We start from the raw sequence: 17,384 nt of genomic DNA, 5'->3' as shown, positions 1-17,384 counted from the left end.
GGAGAACATGGGCCTCCAGCACAGGGACCTTCTTTTATCCCAGAGGGAACTTGCCCTATCTTGTCTGGCTACATTTAGCTTAGGAGGAAAGACCAGAGGTATAGTCAGAGGTTGTGCAACTGAATAAACTTTCTGTCTAAAGTTTCCTGCTCAAAAACTAAGAGGAGAATAAATACTCCGTGTATTGACATAGCAGCATGCTAATTCAACCAAAAACTTTCCTTAGAATTGGGTTCAGCTCCATGAAAGACAATTCTCATCTTTTATTCTTCCCTTCTCATTGTTGGACACAAAACTGCCACACCAAGCCCTCACACTTCTATTTCCCCCTTGCATTGGTATAATGCAAAGGGTCTTCCATTCACTACTTGCAGAGTTCCCTTCACATAGATCCAAACACGCGTGGAGAAGTCAGCCCCTATAGCTTGTCCCTATCCAGTGTTCTCAACCCTCCTAATGCCGTGGCCCTTTAACGTGGTTCCTCGTGTCATTCGTGTTGTGATGTCCCCCAACCATAAAATTAATTTTATTGATGCTTCCTAATTGCAATTTTGCTACTGTTATAAAACATAATATAAACATCTGTACTTTCTGACGGTCCTAGGTGACTGTAGAGTTAGGGGGATCTCATGTCCACTCGACCACAGGGCACCCATGCTCGAGGAGGCAGGACCCAGGAAGTTGACTGTGCTTACTCCTTGCCATTGTTGGGCTGTAGGAAAGCTGCAGGACACTGCTCCAGGCTGGGGAAGCACAGTCTGAGGCACAGGACACAGCTGGAGCTGGCTTGGTGATCCCCAGCCTGCAAGCAAGCTGGGGCCATCTGGTTCTCAGGTTATTGGGCATCCAGGTGCAGCTGGGAGCCCTGGAAAAGCTGAGAATGGAGTGGGGGCCTGCAGGCTGGATCTGGCCCAGGGCCGAGGGGGAAAAGAGGGAGCTCCAGCTGGTCCCACAGCGGGAGTCCTTGGCTTGACAGTGGTAGTGGGCTTGGCTTAGGGGTGGCTGTGGCTGGGAGTGCAGAGAGGCCTTCTAAGGGAGATTATTAGATGGTGGCTCTGTAAGCGAAGGTTTTCTCCATGGCTCCCAATGGTGGATCCCAGTGAAAAGAGGCAGTCCATGGCTTTAAGACCACTTCTCAGGGTGGGCCTGAGATTAAATACCTTTTGTAGGGAGGAGTGTCTGGGAAGGAGAGTTTATTGGCTAAGCCTCCAGGCCTTTAGGTACCTCATTAAAATGGAGATCTGTCTTGAGCCTACATGGCCTATGGTCAAGTCCTCTACCTGTGGAGGGGCTTGGGGCCTTGCCCTTATGTGATTGATGGCCACATATCTATGGAGGGCTGCGGGTTAGTGACAGGGGCCTGATACCCAGAAGTCAGGTGAAATGCCTACCATCCCTCCAGGGTCACTAGGGTTTCAAACCTTAGCATAACGAGGAACCAGGGTGCCTTTCACGGTCCCACAGGTGACCTTTGTGAAAGGGAGAGTCGACTACTAGAGGGGTCTCAGCTCAGAGGTCGAGACCTTTGGTTTATATGCTTATCTTCCAGTTACCTTGTAAAAGGTCCTTGTATCACAGCTTAATCTCCAACTTATATCAATTGATTTTCTGCATTCCATTCAGATACCTGTTTCATTTACTAGCCTTCTGTTATGATCTGCAAGCTTCTCTCCATAAGTCCGTGCACTGTTAACAGTCTAACAATGTTTTCCCAGCAGTTCTATACTTATTTTCTTCTTCCCACTCAAGTCTCATTGCCCATCTCTATCAAGTTTCCAATACTGTTGTCCACGTATACCTTCTTCATACTCATACTCCTCTCCAGTTTGTAACTCGAATCTAAACCCCCTTGCTGAGATCGCTAACCATACTTACTGGTCTCCAAAGCTGACCCCGTATGACTCCAATTGTTCTTGTATAAAAGCAGCCTATGACTTCAAACAAAGGCTAGAGTTGATCATCGCTCCCCTGCTCTGTCTTCTGGCTGCTTCGGTTTAACATCTACAGTGTGGAAGATGTCATGGACCTTGCTTTCACTGTCTCTGCTCTTACAGCATCCAGGGACGTTTTCATCTGAAACATCAAATGCTCAATGATGTATCAGTACTGTAATTGTCACCAAGCACAGAATTTTCAGCTCACTAAAGTGCTTATCAGTGTTACTAATAACTATCTTAGTCTATATCTATTTTTAATAAATGTATGCCTTCAGCAGTAAACATGTGGTCTAGATATTTATATTTCTTTCTCCTTATAGGAAGCTTCTACTATGACTTCTTTTTGAATATGGGCTGGACCTAGCAAGTGTCTTCTAAAGAATAAACACGGCAACATGAAATCTAAAACACTATGGCTTATACTGATGGTCAACTCTGTCTGTTATTCTATTTTTCCACCTGCTCCTTTTTCTTCTTCAACAAGGTCTAATGATATATAACAGGCTATTCTCAAATTAACTATCCCATTCCAGCCTTCTGAGGTCACAGGTAAGAATCACCATAACTGACATCTTCAGTTGCCCACTTTAAAAAAAAATCAAATTGTCATAAAAAGAGAGACAAGATGAAGAAACGAGGATGACACTGGCCGAGAGCTGTGAAGCCTGCCGACAACTCTGTGTGTAAGAACAAACTTCACATTAATGAAATCTGAGTCAATTACAGTCCACAGATGCCTTGAATACTGCCATGAAGAAATAGACGCATCTAGGCCATTCTCAGATTTCTAGCTGACAGAAAGGCGAAAATAACAAATGGGCGTTGTGCTAAGCCACTAACTTCTACTATAATTTAGAGTACAGCAATATCGTCAGTGTGCCTCCTGCGCTCAGTACTTCAAGCACATGCAAACATTAAACACCACAGCCTTATGAAGTGCCTACTCTCATTTTCCTCATTCTACAAAAGAGGAAACCAAGGCACAAGGTTTCAGTAACTACCAAAGGTGACCCAAGCATTATAGGTTAGAGTTTAGGCTTTCTCAGATATTATAAATATTTGTTAAAGGAATGAACATCCATGTTGCTGTAAAAAGCAAGAAAATGTTCTGGGAATGATTAAAACATTTTAGCACTTTAGAAAAGTCTTATTTTGTGGGGAGAAAATCTGTTTTATTCTGATTACTCAGTCTGGTCCAAACAAATCCTGTCCTGATTGCTTGAGCCTCAGAAATAAACTCTGTAAAGTTTAGGTTATCCTGATCATTATTGTTATTAGGCAGGGTCTTACTTTGTATTCGTGACTGACCAGGCATTCACAGAGATGCCTCTGCCTCTGCCTCCTAAGTGCTTGAATTAAAAGGGTGCCACTCCCCTAAGCAGTGACTGCTTAGTCTAAGTTGATTGCTGTGGATCTGAATTGCTTCTAATTCGTAGTGAACAATTTGGATGGACAGAAATATTTTAAACAAGTGTGGAGACACTCTAGAGAAAATTTGCAAAATGTGAAATGAGGACAGCATTATTCATTTAGTACAGATTCTCAGTCATTCACTCTACCTTGTACAGAATATGAACATATGTACAGGTTTCATTAAGTACATTCTAGGTCATTCACATACATTGTATGGAATAAAAATATATTTTGTGATATCATTTGAATGGATTTTCACAATTCCAAATGACATTTTTCTCCTTTTACTTTTTGATTTTTATAATTCGTTTATTATACAGGACTGTCATAGAAATATAGTAAATTTGCAAAACTAAAAAATATATAAATTTGAATTATGGAATTAATGATAATATTGATTACTAAAATTGATGTTTATGCAAGCTTTTTTATCTGGAGAGTTCTAGCTTAATTTTGTATTTATTTTAATTGGATATTTTATTTATTTACATTTCAAATGTTATCCCTTTCCCTGTTTCCCCTCCAGAAACCTCCTATCACATCCACCCCCCTCCTGTTTATATGAAGGTGTTACCCACTTACCCACACACTCCCATGTCCCCTGGCATTCCCCTACACTGGGGCATTGAGCCTTACACAGGACCAAGGGCATCTCCTCTCACTGATGCCAGACAGTGCCATCCTCTGCTACATGGGTCCCTCCATGTGTACTCTTTAGTTGGTGGTTTAGTCTCTGGGAGCTCTTGGGAGTCTGGTTGGTTGTTATTGTTCTTCCTATGGGGTTGCAAACCCCTCCAGCTCCTTCAGTCCTTTCTCTAACTCCTCCATTGTGGTCCCTGTTCTCAGTCCAATGGATGAGAGTATCCGCCTCTGTATTTTTCAGGATCTGGCAGATCCTCTCAGGAGACAGATATATCTATCTCCTCTCAGTACTTACTTCTTGCCAACAGCAGTAGTGACTGGTTTTGGGGTCTGTATATTGGATGGATCCCCAAGTGAGGCAGTCTCTGGATGGCCTTTCCTTCAGTCTCTGCTCCACACTTTGTCTCCATATTTCCTTTAGACAGGAGCAATTTTGGGTTAAAAATTTGAAGATGAGTGGATGGCTCCATACCCCAACCAGGGATCTTGCCTAACCTCTGGTTATGGTCTCTAGAGGTTCTCCCTCGCCTTTGTTGGGCATTTCAGCTAATCTCATTCCCGTTTGGTCCTGGGAAAGTTTTACTTTCCTGGCATCTGGGACTTGCTGGTGGCTACCCTCAGTCCCCCATCTCCCATTGCTACACAAATCTGTTCAAATTCCTGACCCTCTGTATATCATCTTCATCTCCTTTCATACCTGATCCCGCCTGCGTTTCCCCCTTCTCCACCTCTCTTCCTCCCAAGTCCCTCCCACCCTCTACCTCCCCTGAGTATTTTGTTCCCCACACTTTGGTCTTCCTTCTTGAGCTTCATGTGGTCTGTGAATTATATCTTGGGCATTCCGAACTTTTTGCCTAATATCCACTTATCAGTGAGTGCATACCATGTGTGTTCTTTTGTGACTGGGTTATTCACTTAGGATGATATTTTCTACTTCCACCCATTTGCCTTCGAATTTCATGAAGTCATTGTTTTTAATAGATAAGTAGTACTCCATAGTGTAAATGTACCACATTTTCTGTATCCATTCCTCTATTGAAGGACATCTGGGTTCTTTCCAGCTTCTGGCTATTATAAATCAGGCTGCAAACTCAATGAAATTAAATAATTCACATGTAATAGGTTCTGGTCATATGTTAGCATTTTTGGTCCTGTGGTTGACATAAAATATCTGCTCCTACTCCATACATATTATAGATGTGGTTTCTTCTTTCTGCTACTACCTTTAAGCTAAGGAAGCACCACAGGGAAACTGGTAACTGATTATGATTTATTTATGAGCTTTATGGCTTTATGGTGACATCTGTGAATCTGTGTCATTTGATTAAATCAAAATGCAACACCCCCCCCAGCTCCAAGCCAGTCAATTTTCTACCCTGAAGTAACTAACTACCGGACATTGTATAGATAACCATCTGGCTCTCCACTGAATGCTGTGCTGTAGAATGACGACTTCTTCCATTTCCACACCTCTAAGTAGGCCATGTGAGTCAAGTTGGATACTTTCCTTGCTATGACTTTGGCGTGGCTTCCAAATAAAATACTTGCAGAGTATGGCTTCCCTCCAAAAACTGAGACCAGTTAAATCACACATTTTTACTGTATCCCTTATTAAAAACAAAAATGAACCCCCAACAGTGATTATTTCATAGGGTTGGTCTGAAGAAAAGAAAAGCGGGTAGGACTACATTCTTGAACATTAGTTCTATTTTACCTCCCAGGATGCTGTGGGTGTTTGGGCAGTGATACATGAACAGATAGGTTGATATGGGTCTGAAAAGAATGTTACAAGACCATGAGGCAGCACAGTCATCACTTCAAAGGTGGCAGGAAGTGGTGTGGGTCTCGAGAGCATAAAACTAGCCTCAGAGAAGGTGTGGCCCATGAAAATACTGATGTAATATAAACATTGTATTTCCCAACTATTTATAAGGTCATTCCTACCCTACATCAGATGTCAGATCTGCCTCTGAGAGGTTCCACATGGAACCTACAACATTCTTTGGTTTTGGCACTTTTGCAATTCAATGTGTTCTGCAGTGTGTGGGAAAGGCAGTACAGAGTCGTCAAAGTTGAATTGGCTTGGCACTCATCTGCAGAGCTTCATCCAGTCAGTTCTCTCATCTATTCAAAACTCTGGATAAAGTTAGACACACTATTTCAGTGCTATCCTGTCCATGGCTTGATGAAGGTCCTAGAGTTGACTAAAGCAGGTTCCATCAGTATCTCTCAGGGCTGGTATTACTGCCTCAGACAGAACAAGGACTATTAACCTAGTGCATAGACAGAATTAACTCCTACAAATCTTCTCATTTAGACTTTAGTAACAGGAAATATTCTACAGAAATAAAAGGTAAAATGAAAAACTTCTTCAAATTTTTGAGAACTACCCTTAGGAAGAAAGCAGAGAGCACCTGTCCAAGTGGTGTGGTGGAACTTCTTTGGGGTATATTACCAGGAGCAGTATTGCTGGGTCTTTAGGTAGAACTATTTCCAATTTTCTGATTGATTTCCAGAGTAGCTGTACCAGTTTGCAATTCCACCAGCAATGAAGGAGTCTTCCTCTTTCTCCACATCCTCACCAGTATCTGCTGTCTCGAGTTTTTTATCTTAGCCATTCTGATTGGTATAAGGTAGAATCTCAGGGTAGTCTTGGTTTGCATTTCCCTGATGACTAAGGATATTGAACATTTCTTTAAGTGCCTCTCTGCCATTCGAAATTTCTGTGTTGAGAATTCTCTGTTCAGCTCTGTAGCCCATTTTTTTTAATTGGGTTATTTGGTTTCTTGAGTTCTTTATATTTTTTGGATAGTAGTCCTCTATCGGACATGGGGTTAGTGAAGGCCTTTCTCTAATCTGTAGGTTGCCGTTTTGTCCTATTGACAGTGTACTTTGCCTTGCAAATGCTTTTCAGTTTCACGAGATCCCATTGGTAAATTGTTGATTTTAGAGCCTGAGCAATTGGTATTCAGTCCAGAAAATTTTCCCCTGTGCCAATGTATTCAAGGCTATTTCAGATGCAGATATACAGCCAATCATTGAATTGACGTTGGGGACCCCCATGGAAGAGCTAGGGTAAAGACTGAAGGAACTGAAGGAGTTGGAAACCCCATAAGAAGACCAATAGTGTCAACTAATTCTGACCCCTGAGAGGTCCCAGAGATTAAACCACCAACCAAAGAGCATACATGGGCTGGTCCAAGGCCCCTCACACATATATAGCAAAGGACTGCCTTGTCTGGTCTCATTGGGTAAGAATGCACCTAATCCTGTAGAGACTTGATGCCCCAGGAAAGGTGGATACCCAGGGAAGGGAGGAAGCACCTTCTTAGAGGTAAAAGGGGAGGGAATGGGGTTAAGAACTCTAGGATGGAAAGCCAAGCAGGGGGTACAACATTTGGAATATAAAAAAATAAAATAATTAATTGAAAAATATAACCAATAGTTTGCTTCACTCCCCAAAACACTGTCATTTGGATCCAGTGTTCATGTCCTTTCAATTATTGCTAGCTAACAGACCAAAGGTGGTAAGTCAGTTTCATCTAAATCTCTCAGTGAAGCAAAACTGTTTACAAAGGGAAATGATAATCACAAAGTGCCTTTCAAAGACATATGCTTTGCCTGTTTTTTTGGCTTGACTTTGGGGGATGGGAGGATTGTGGGAGGTGGTAATGAGGAGGGGAGCAGTGAGCATGATGTAAAGTGAATAAGAAAAAAATTTTAAAAAAAAAGAAATCAGAGAAAAGGAAGCAGTAACATCTTAAGTATGAATCAGCCTAACTCACCCATGCCTACACCACTCCTAAGGGAACAGATATATTCTTTAGTGTGAAGATGCTTTTAACTAAGAAAGAGACCTACTGCAGCAGTCAATATTTGTCTGCTTAATATTAACAATATGCCTGGGTGAAAATCACTTGACAAGTTAGGGATCTCGGATACAAAGAAGTAATTTTCATAGGAAATTGCATTGCTCGGATTCACAGAATGATTGAACCACAGTACCCAAAGCAGAGTGAAGCCACATCCGACAGTGGACCAAGGAAACTCCTTAGTTTGCACCATGCTGCTCCAGGTCAGCACTGACAACTAAGGTGTAGATCACAGCCTCTGCTTCCATTCTCAATTAAGTTTCCATCTCTGGTGTTCAACCCTCTCCTATTCCATGAAGCCTGACTTCTTAAACAAGTTATTGGTGAGGAAAAATAACTCTAAGTCTCTGCTGTGATATTTGCATTTAAAATTCTTTATTTTCAACATCGATTTTTCACAAAGTTGTCAGGAAAAGAATTTTAAACATCTATGAACAAATGTAGAAGAAAGGATGAGCTGTCACATGCAGGCAGAACGTAAGAGGTTTTCTTACTCAGTAGGTCTACATGTAGTCCTTTGTCTGGCAGCACCAGCTTTGCTACTGCAGGAGAGATGGGAATTGTAGACAAGCCTATTGAACTCAACTTCGTTATTGACAAAGGACTCTACAGTTTACTGAGAAACAAACTGAACAAATGATAGTTGAAACCTGCAGCCTCTTCACTGGGACACTGGAGAGATCACTCTGTGACAACATGAAGCAGTCTTGAGGCAATAGAAGGACAAGGCAGTGATGTCTCATGCAAACCAGATGCAATTGATGTCCTGTGTGGGAAACTAGGAGACGTTAAAAAATGCAGACTAGAGTTCAGAGGTTCAAAAGACTTTCAGAAGAGGACCTATCAAGGTCAAGTGTAGAATCTGGGAGGTAAATTAAGAACTGAGGAAACAAAGGGAAGAAGTGAGAGGCCCTCAGGAGGAACTCTTAACCTTAACCTACTTCATCCTGGTCACTTTATCAGTTATTGTATGGGCATACACTGAACAGCTGGTGATGATAGACACTTCTCTAAACATGGAAAACTGGTAGATGGAAGCCTTGCTCTCATAAGGTAAGCATGCCATTGGGGCTAACAGATATATAAACAGAGAAATAATCAAAATTGATAATAGAAGAGGATAGGATAGGTTAGGATAGGACAGGACTGGACAGGACAGGAAAGAAGAGAAGAGAAGAGAAGAGAAGAGAAGAGAAGAGAAGAGAAGAGAAGAGAAGAGAAGAGAAGAGAAGAGAAGAGAAGAGAAGAGAAGAGAAGAGAATGTGATAAGCATTGAGGAGGAAGGACTTAAGGACACAGTTACTAGAGAAAGCTGTTTGGAGCCAAATTATTTTTCCTCATATAACTCATATATTGAATTCCTACTCGCAGGACTTCAGAGTGTAGCTGTATTTAGATATGAGATCTTTAAAGAAGTAAGTAATGCAGTAAGAACAAGATAGGCTATATTAAGGAGTTAAAAATCTAATTTATTACAATGAACTCCAGACCAACAAGACCAGTGCCTCTGTAAGAGGAAAAGATTTGGGCATAGACAGAGGGGCAGACAGAGTAAACCAAGAAAAGAGACCTCTGAAGGAACTAAACAACAATACCTTTCTCTCAAACTTCTGGTCTCCAGAAGTGAGAGATAATGTAGTTCTGCTCTTTAGCTGCAGGGTCCACAGCGCTTTATTCTGACAGTCATGGGAGCAATAGACAAAGCAGTACAAATGCCTTCCTCAGTGTGGTCACAGACAGATTCTTTGAAGTGGTAACAAGTAAAATCTAGGGTGAAATATAAACAAACACTGTTCCAAGAACAGAAAAGGTTGCACGCAAGAGAAATAAGACAGACATTTCAAAAGACCAAAAGGACCCCAGCATCTGTGGTGTGATGGGCAAGGCTGAAGAATAAGCAGTGTTTTCTAGAATGTGGAGAGCCTATCTTTCATTTCCCAGAGAGGGTACGAGTAACAAGACAGAGGGTATGGGTCTGTCCTTAGCTCTTACAGACGCTCCCCATCGCAAAAGTATGAAAGGAAGATGAGTGTTCCAATACCATACTCTAATAAGGTAACAAGGAAAGGCAGACATTAGCTGAGGACATTAGAGAAAAGCAGTCATCTTAGTGATTGGGAAAGCAAGCACTGCAGAGAAGTTAATAGGATTGACAGTCTGTTGGGTGTTCATGTGGCATCTGTGACTCTGACTTCAAAAGAAAAGGGTCACAGTTGCTCGATTTTCTTTATCTCCTTATTTCATAGATGTACATTTATAGTGAGGTAGTAGGGAAGTTTCATCAATGGCATATATGGCTGATGAGACCAAGTAGAGGAAGATGATGGTATGTGATGTATGGCACCAGGACAATCCAGGGTGAGGACACCTGTCCTTTGACCTCCTCTGTCTTCCCTTGTGAACTTGTCCACCTGTAGATCTTTATGGTACCTGCTAAAAGCTTGGGTTGCCTGTTAGGCTAAAACCAAAGGATGAAGGGTTTTAAATGTTCAGATAAAAGGGTTAATTTAATGTCAGAAAAGCAAGTGGGTATTCATTCATATTTTTAAACAAGGAAATAATAAAACTTTTAAAAAGCCCAAACAGTACAAAAGGAAAACTATTCAAAAAGGAGTTCCATCTTTTGCTGAGTATTCAGTGTGTAGAAGAACGTAGAGTCTCACCCCCCAATCATCTACCATCATCTAGAAGAGCAGCTACCCTGTCGTTAAAGAGCATTGTGAGACACAGATTATAAATGTAGCGATGCATTCCTGGAATCCCACACTTTGGAGGTGACAGCAGGAGTTCAAAGCCAGTCTAGAGAGCTTGTTGTCAGTTCAGGCTTCAGAAACAAAATGAGCGTTTTTATCCAATATTCAACATCTAGGAAATGTAAATGAGTGAAATTTGACTCCTGTTTTCTAAGGACTTTTTATAGGTATAATACACAACAATGATGTATTTTTCCCAGAAATTTTCCATTCAAGTACTGACCGATTGTTCTGATACAGTTGTGCCTGACAGACTCCACACCTTCACCACTGCCTGTGAAAAATGTTATCACCATAGCTAAAATAAACATACAACACTAAGAACAATACAGAACTGTGGTCAGAGCAGCAAAGATGACCTGCTCTCACGGGCTCTGAATGAATACACACTGTTTCCTCAGCTTCCTCCCCTCCCTTTATGGTGAGGAACTTAGGACAGACTTTCCCACTGCCCATCTGTCTCATTATGTGTGCCCTCTCTGTCAAACAGCAGCCATTCTATACTCTAGAAAATAATGCTTATCACACCTCCCCATTCACCGTGTCACAGAGATGCGAGGCCTCCTTCTATACCTTGAGTTTCCTGGATTGAGTCTGTTGGGTTTGACCTTTCCTATTCTTGGAATGATTGTTTATTTGCCTTTCAGCCCACTCCTTACCTGTCACCACTTCGAACAAGGCCCTCCCCCTCCACACTGAGGAAGGCCAGTGTTGCCATATGGTATTTTTTGCTATTAGATCAATGTATTTTTAGACAAATATTTTAAAAAGCCTTAAGTATAGGAGTATTTTATAGAATTGTGAACATGAATCCACAAGTCTACATTTTTGTTAGTTGTGGTTTTCTGTAATAGTCTTCAAAAAAATCTGTTTGTTAACATACATTATATATAAACTATCTGTCATGTACTTCATATGTTTTCATTTCCCTGGGGTAAATTATTGGTATTTTTCCCCAATTGGTAGTACCAAGTTTCCCTGATTGTTCAGGATCCTTGTGACTAAGCACAGGTGTCTACACATCTAAAGAAATTTGCATTGAATTCTAATAATTAGAATTATTTTTGTAGATTGGTTTCTATTAAGAGAAACCCCACAAAATTTTGTTCACTTATACACTCTGAAGAGATAATCTTTCATTGGGGGTGGGGAATGTTCTCATCCTAGACCTAGACTAGTTCCACAAGACTGTAGCATTAGTGACTTCCTCCAATACTTACTTCATAGATTCAAGGGAAGATTTCCATGATAAACTTAGCTTAAAGTTACCCTTTAGCCCTAAAGAGTAGAAGTAAAAGAATGCATATATGTGAAATCAAATTCATCTCGTGTTTTAGCCCTGTACATATCACTGTTGGAATCACCCAAAGAAAAAACCTTCAAACACTCCTATCAAACTCTGCTAACCTCTGTAATTATTCTCTCTAATCAAAGATCAAAGCTTTCTTCAAAACTGAGGAACTTAAACTAGGGTGGAGTGGCACAAAGAACCACAAGAAAGTAAATGACTGTCATAAACTTTCCATGGTCCTAGTGTAGAACTCTTCAGGCTGACCGAATTCATGTTACATCCTAAAGATATATTAAATTTGACATCATTCAGTACTGAAACTGTAAACTTTCTGGTAAATAGCTTAGGGCAAGAGACAGGCATTTGGTTTATTTACTCTCATGGATGCAGAACCCAAAAGTCATTGCCTCAGTTTTCCAGGTCCCTATAAGAAAATTTTCACATGAATTCCTGTAATAGAAATAGTCATACCAAGTAGGGGAAAGCAGAACTATTGACCAAAATAGAGATTGAATTTGCAATGCTCACATTCGTTCTATAGATTTTGTCTTGTCTTGTTTTTGGTAAAAATTCCCTATTGTGATATAAGATGCTGGTTGAAAAAGTATTTGGAGATGGACAGAGCTCTTCTTTATTTTGGTTTTATTCTTTGTTTAATATGTCACTTTCTAGTATCGTGGCTCTGGATAAGATACTCAAACAGTTTTTCATTTACTTAATAATGCCTGGCCCTATTACAGGACAGGTGCTTACATTCACAGTTCAGTTAGTGACTATTGGAGGTGCTAACCCAGAATAAACCTTCCCTAAAGTGTTAGCCATCATGGCTCTCCCTATGAGTCTTCTATAACTGAGTCATCAGATTGAGAATGAATGTCTTACCTCCTGAGATACAAATCATTGGACTATTATTGATCTCTGGTACAGGGCATATTTCTACTTCTGCTTACTACATAGAGAAGACACATTATATGAGGCTTTGCTCCTGAATCTGGGGCTTGGCTCGTACCAAGATCATAAATACCTTTGATGAACTGCCATTATACCTATCTACATTTAAGTAAACTAGACCAGAGTCAAATTTCTAAATCTCTGGGAACTATGAAAAATTGCTACTTGTTTAATATTTGCTTGTTTTCTCTATAAAATTAATTAAATTCAATGTAGCCCTATGGACCCTGGGTGGGAAAATACCATTTTTCATTTGATCATACTCAGAGACCAAAAGATAAGGAAAATACCATTTATATAAAAACTAAAATGGATGAGTATAAATAAATCTTGGCAAATATTTATGAGAAGCCAGTAGAAATTTTCAATACTAATCAAAAGGTAATGATGAGTTACTGTAAATAAGATAAGATGTAGTGCATTTGTGCATGTGTGTGTGTGTGTGTGTGTGTGTGCGCGCGCACGCGCACGTGTGTGCGTGTGCATGCATTAAATACGATTGCATTGATAATTGAATCCATCTTGGTAGGTAAAGAAGGATATGTTGATCAAAGGAGAGGACTTGGTTCTATTTCATTAAACGACCACTGCCCTAAAATGGAGATGTATGTCAAACCCTGAAGTCCTAGATTTAGATCTTAATATTTTAGGGCCTTTTCTAACTTAGCTCAAACTGGTTTTCCTAAGAAGTAGGAAAACATGCAAAAACAAAAGGAAACTTAATACCTCCTGCAGATGTGGCACCAACAGAGCCTAAGCACTCAGAGGGACTTGTTTGCTGGTGTAAATGTGACAACCATTCCAAGAATATTCACTGCTCTTTTGGGGCAGGGTTAAGGCAGAGCTCAGACTTCTTTGCTTGTGCAGTGTCCTGCTTCCTTGCCTTTCATTTCCATATCATTGTAGAGAATCCATCTAATCCATGGAGATCTACAGTTTTGATTCTGGTCTAATTTAATTTTAAAAAGTCTACATTAATGAGCTACTGTGGAATACACATTTATAGTCTCAAGGTAAGCCAAATCCCGGATTCAGTAGCAAAGTTTGGCAATTTTCATCTTGCTAATACAACACATTCAAAAGAAAATGTTTTCAAATCCCTGCAAGGACTTGACACAAGCATCCTCCTTTTTTGGCTTTGTCTCGTTGTATAATAATCATTGGGAAAGAACAGCTTTTTATAATGTGAGATTATAGCCATTTGCTGGAGATAATCATCTGGTCCCATTAACCCTATCCTCAAGGCTCTGGGCAACCTGCCAATGAAATGAAATGAGATTCATTAAGATCAATTTGTTAATTGTTAATGAGGCTTTAAAATGTCCTAGTAAATGACTTGATCGTTTTAAGAATGCATTGATGCTTTTTCTCTTGTCCTTTCTGTACATGAAAAAGTTAATTTATTTTTAATCATTTCCATTTCTCCTTTCATCCCCTGAAGGCTGCAATAATTCTCTGCTATTACCACCACTAATCAAAGCAGCCCGTAAAATTGAAGACCTACTGTAATGAAAGAACACTTAAATAGCAGAGCGGGATCTTCAAAGCAACCATATTATTTCATTCCATTTACAAAATAGTGAAGATAATGCTAACTCACAGCTTTACCATAAAGACCTAACATGTTGTGGGGCCCCACTTTTGGAAATGATGGATTGAGCTGTTCAGGATGTTCCTGAACATGCTCGCATGCTGCAAATGAATTAGACCACATACAAGACATACTTTTAATTGCTTGTGTTGACTAATTAGCAAAACTTGGCAGGAAGTCTAGCAAAATTAGGAGAAAACACTTAGAATTTAGCTATTGACAAAGCGACCTGTGTTTTCCATTCTTTCACTGTCTAGTCCACGACTACACAGTACAGGCATATAGAGATGATCAGAACTATCTGCAACATAAAATTCTCTCTTTTCTATAATTCAAAAATAATTAAAATCAGATCTTCTGCGAATCCTACATTAGTAAATTAAGGACTTGAATTTTTTCCACACAAAAAAATATATACTGTAAATGACCATTCTGGGCATATTGCAAAAATTATCCCAAGATCTCTATATAAATCTACAAGGATGGAGGTTGGCACCCGTCTGTTCATCTGTTTCCCTAGCAACTGAGATCCACAGAGAAGCTGGATTCTAATTCATCTCTACAGGTCTCTAAAGTGTAGAATGAAAGTTTTTTTCAGCTTTGTTTCTCTCCTGCACAAAAAGATAATGCCTGTCTCATACGGTACTGGGATGATTCAAACCCAGTGTGTGTGTGGCAGGGAAGAGAAAAAATTCTAATTCAAAGGTATAAATCAGTACTGTAAATGTTTGCCTGTTCTAAAGAAGAATGTGTACCCTCATCTCTTGACCCTACCATCTATTCCGGAAGACATACCATCAGGTTGATATAGACACATATCAACAAAAGCTGTCAGCATATAAGTTGGCTAGAAGAATAGAAGAGAGTGTGGAGATTTGAAGCTTCTGTGTCTGTCTATTGATTTTCCTGTGTGATAAAGGGGAGGGGGGCGCCTGGCTTTTAAAGCCTTATAAGGATATGAGTCAGAAACCATAACTTTCTAGTCAATATTACTAAACATCCAAAGCAAACTCAAGCAATCCTGGTGCTATTATTAATAATATGGTATTATTAAAGTAACATGATATTCCAAAAGCAAAAAATGAATTAGATGGGGTGTGCGCTAGTGTGTGTATGTGTGTGTGTGTATGTATGTGTATGTATGTGTGTGTGCATATGCATGTATGATAAGTATGAGTGCATATTCATTTGCATGGGAACAGACTTGTGTGGAGTACAGATGTCCCTGTTTATGCATGTGTCTGAAGGCCCAGAACTGACATCTGTTGTCCCCTTATAATGTTTCAACTAGAATTTTTAAAATGGTAATGCTATGAAACTGCCATAAAACACAGTTATTAAGAGTCATTTAATGCGTAGGCACTTAATAGCTTAGAACGGAAAATCTTTAAGTTAAGGAAACATATAGGGCAAGCCAAGTGACCATCACCAAAATATGCACTATTATCCTCATCTGAGACACAAAGTTCTATTTACAACCATCACAAGCTTTCTAAGTATGGTAACCACAGCCCTCGGGATGCTGAGGCAGGAGAATCAAGAATTTAAGACTGACCTGAACTATATAGTTCTACATAGCGACATCTCAAGAGAAACAAAAATTAAAGCAATGACTTCCTGGAGGCAACTTATGATATAAGTACATTTTCTAGATAACATGTACGAAGCTTTGCTTTCCACGAGGAACGCCAGTCGCCATCACTGAAGTGACAGCCACAGGCAGCATGCTGTTCTGCTCCTCCACAGTTACTCATCCCAATGTAACCTCAGCTCTATTTCCTTCCACAATGCCATTCGGGATTTCTCCCTGATATAGTCTTTGGATCTATTCACTATACAAGTCATTTGACAGTAGTTTTAAAACAGACGTTTGAAATGTCATTTTGAAAGCAAGTCTAAGGAGCGAGGCAGGGCAATAAGAAGTAAATAACTGCTGTCTTCAGAGGCCAGTAAGCAGGTGCTGATGCTGTCCCAACGCTGAGACCAAGGTATCTTCTCAGCAGCATCTCAGTGTGACAAGTTGGAAAGCAGCACACACCGAATGCTGTTTCTTCTCAGAAACTGGCTCACTGCTCTTAATTTTGTGTCAACATATCCACAGGCATCCATGGCCGGGTCTCAGGGTAATCTAACCTTCCATTGCTATAAACTGTGGTTGTATGCATCTTAGATCTTTCTTATCAGAGGAAAGAACTTTCTGCTTACATTATGGTTTGAGGAACGTTCCTCACCTATTTAAAAAAAAACTTGGAAGTAGTGCAAATACTTATGGCTAACCCTGCTATACACTTGTGGGGTAGCTAAGCCACTTATTCAAATCCTAAATGTCTATCTCTCCTTTCCATTAAATTAGTGATAACCTTAACCACCTCAAACATTATAAATTCAAGTAAATGCAATATCCAGCATTTCAAGGTCTTTTTTAAAGATTATATGTATATGTATATGTATATGTATATGTATATGTATATGTATATGTATATGTATATGTATATGTATATGTATATGTATATGTATATGTATAATGAGTATACTGTAGCTGTCTTCAGACACACCAGAAGAGGGTATTGGATCTCATTACAGATGATTGTGAGCCACCATGTGGTTGCTGGGAATTGAGCTCAGGACCTTTGGGAGAGCAGTCAGTGCTCTTAACTGCTGAGCCACAGCTCCAGCCTCTCAAAGTCTTGACTTAATAAGTGGTGGCTTTATCAATGCATAATTAAAAAGGATAATAAGGCTTAATCTCTCAAATATCCTGTTCATTGACAAATAGCCTGACTCTCCCTGTGTCATTTCAGTCCTGCCACTTAGGACACAGGGAGATGGTCTTATCTGCCACATCACTCCCAGTAATGCCATTTTCCTTCTTAGATGTCCCCTAGAACTCTCTCTAGCACCTTCTGCTTCTCGTACTCCGATTTCCTTCTTTCC

The sequence above is a fragment of the Rattus norvegicus genome, chromosome 6 (assembly GCF_021556685.1).
Source record: "Rattus norvegicus strain SHRSP/BbbUtx chromosome 6, alternate assembly SHRSP_T2T, whole genome shotgun sequence".
Classification (NCBI taxonomy): domain Eukaryota; kingdom Metazoa; phylum Chordata; class Mammalia; order Rodentia; family Muridae; genus Rattus; species Rattus norvegicus.
Note: the sequence above shows the minus strand (reverse complement) of the source record.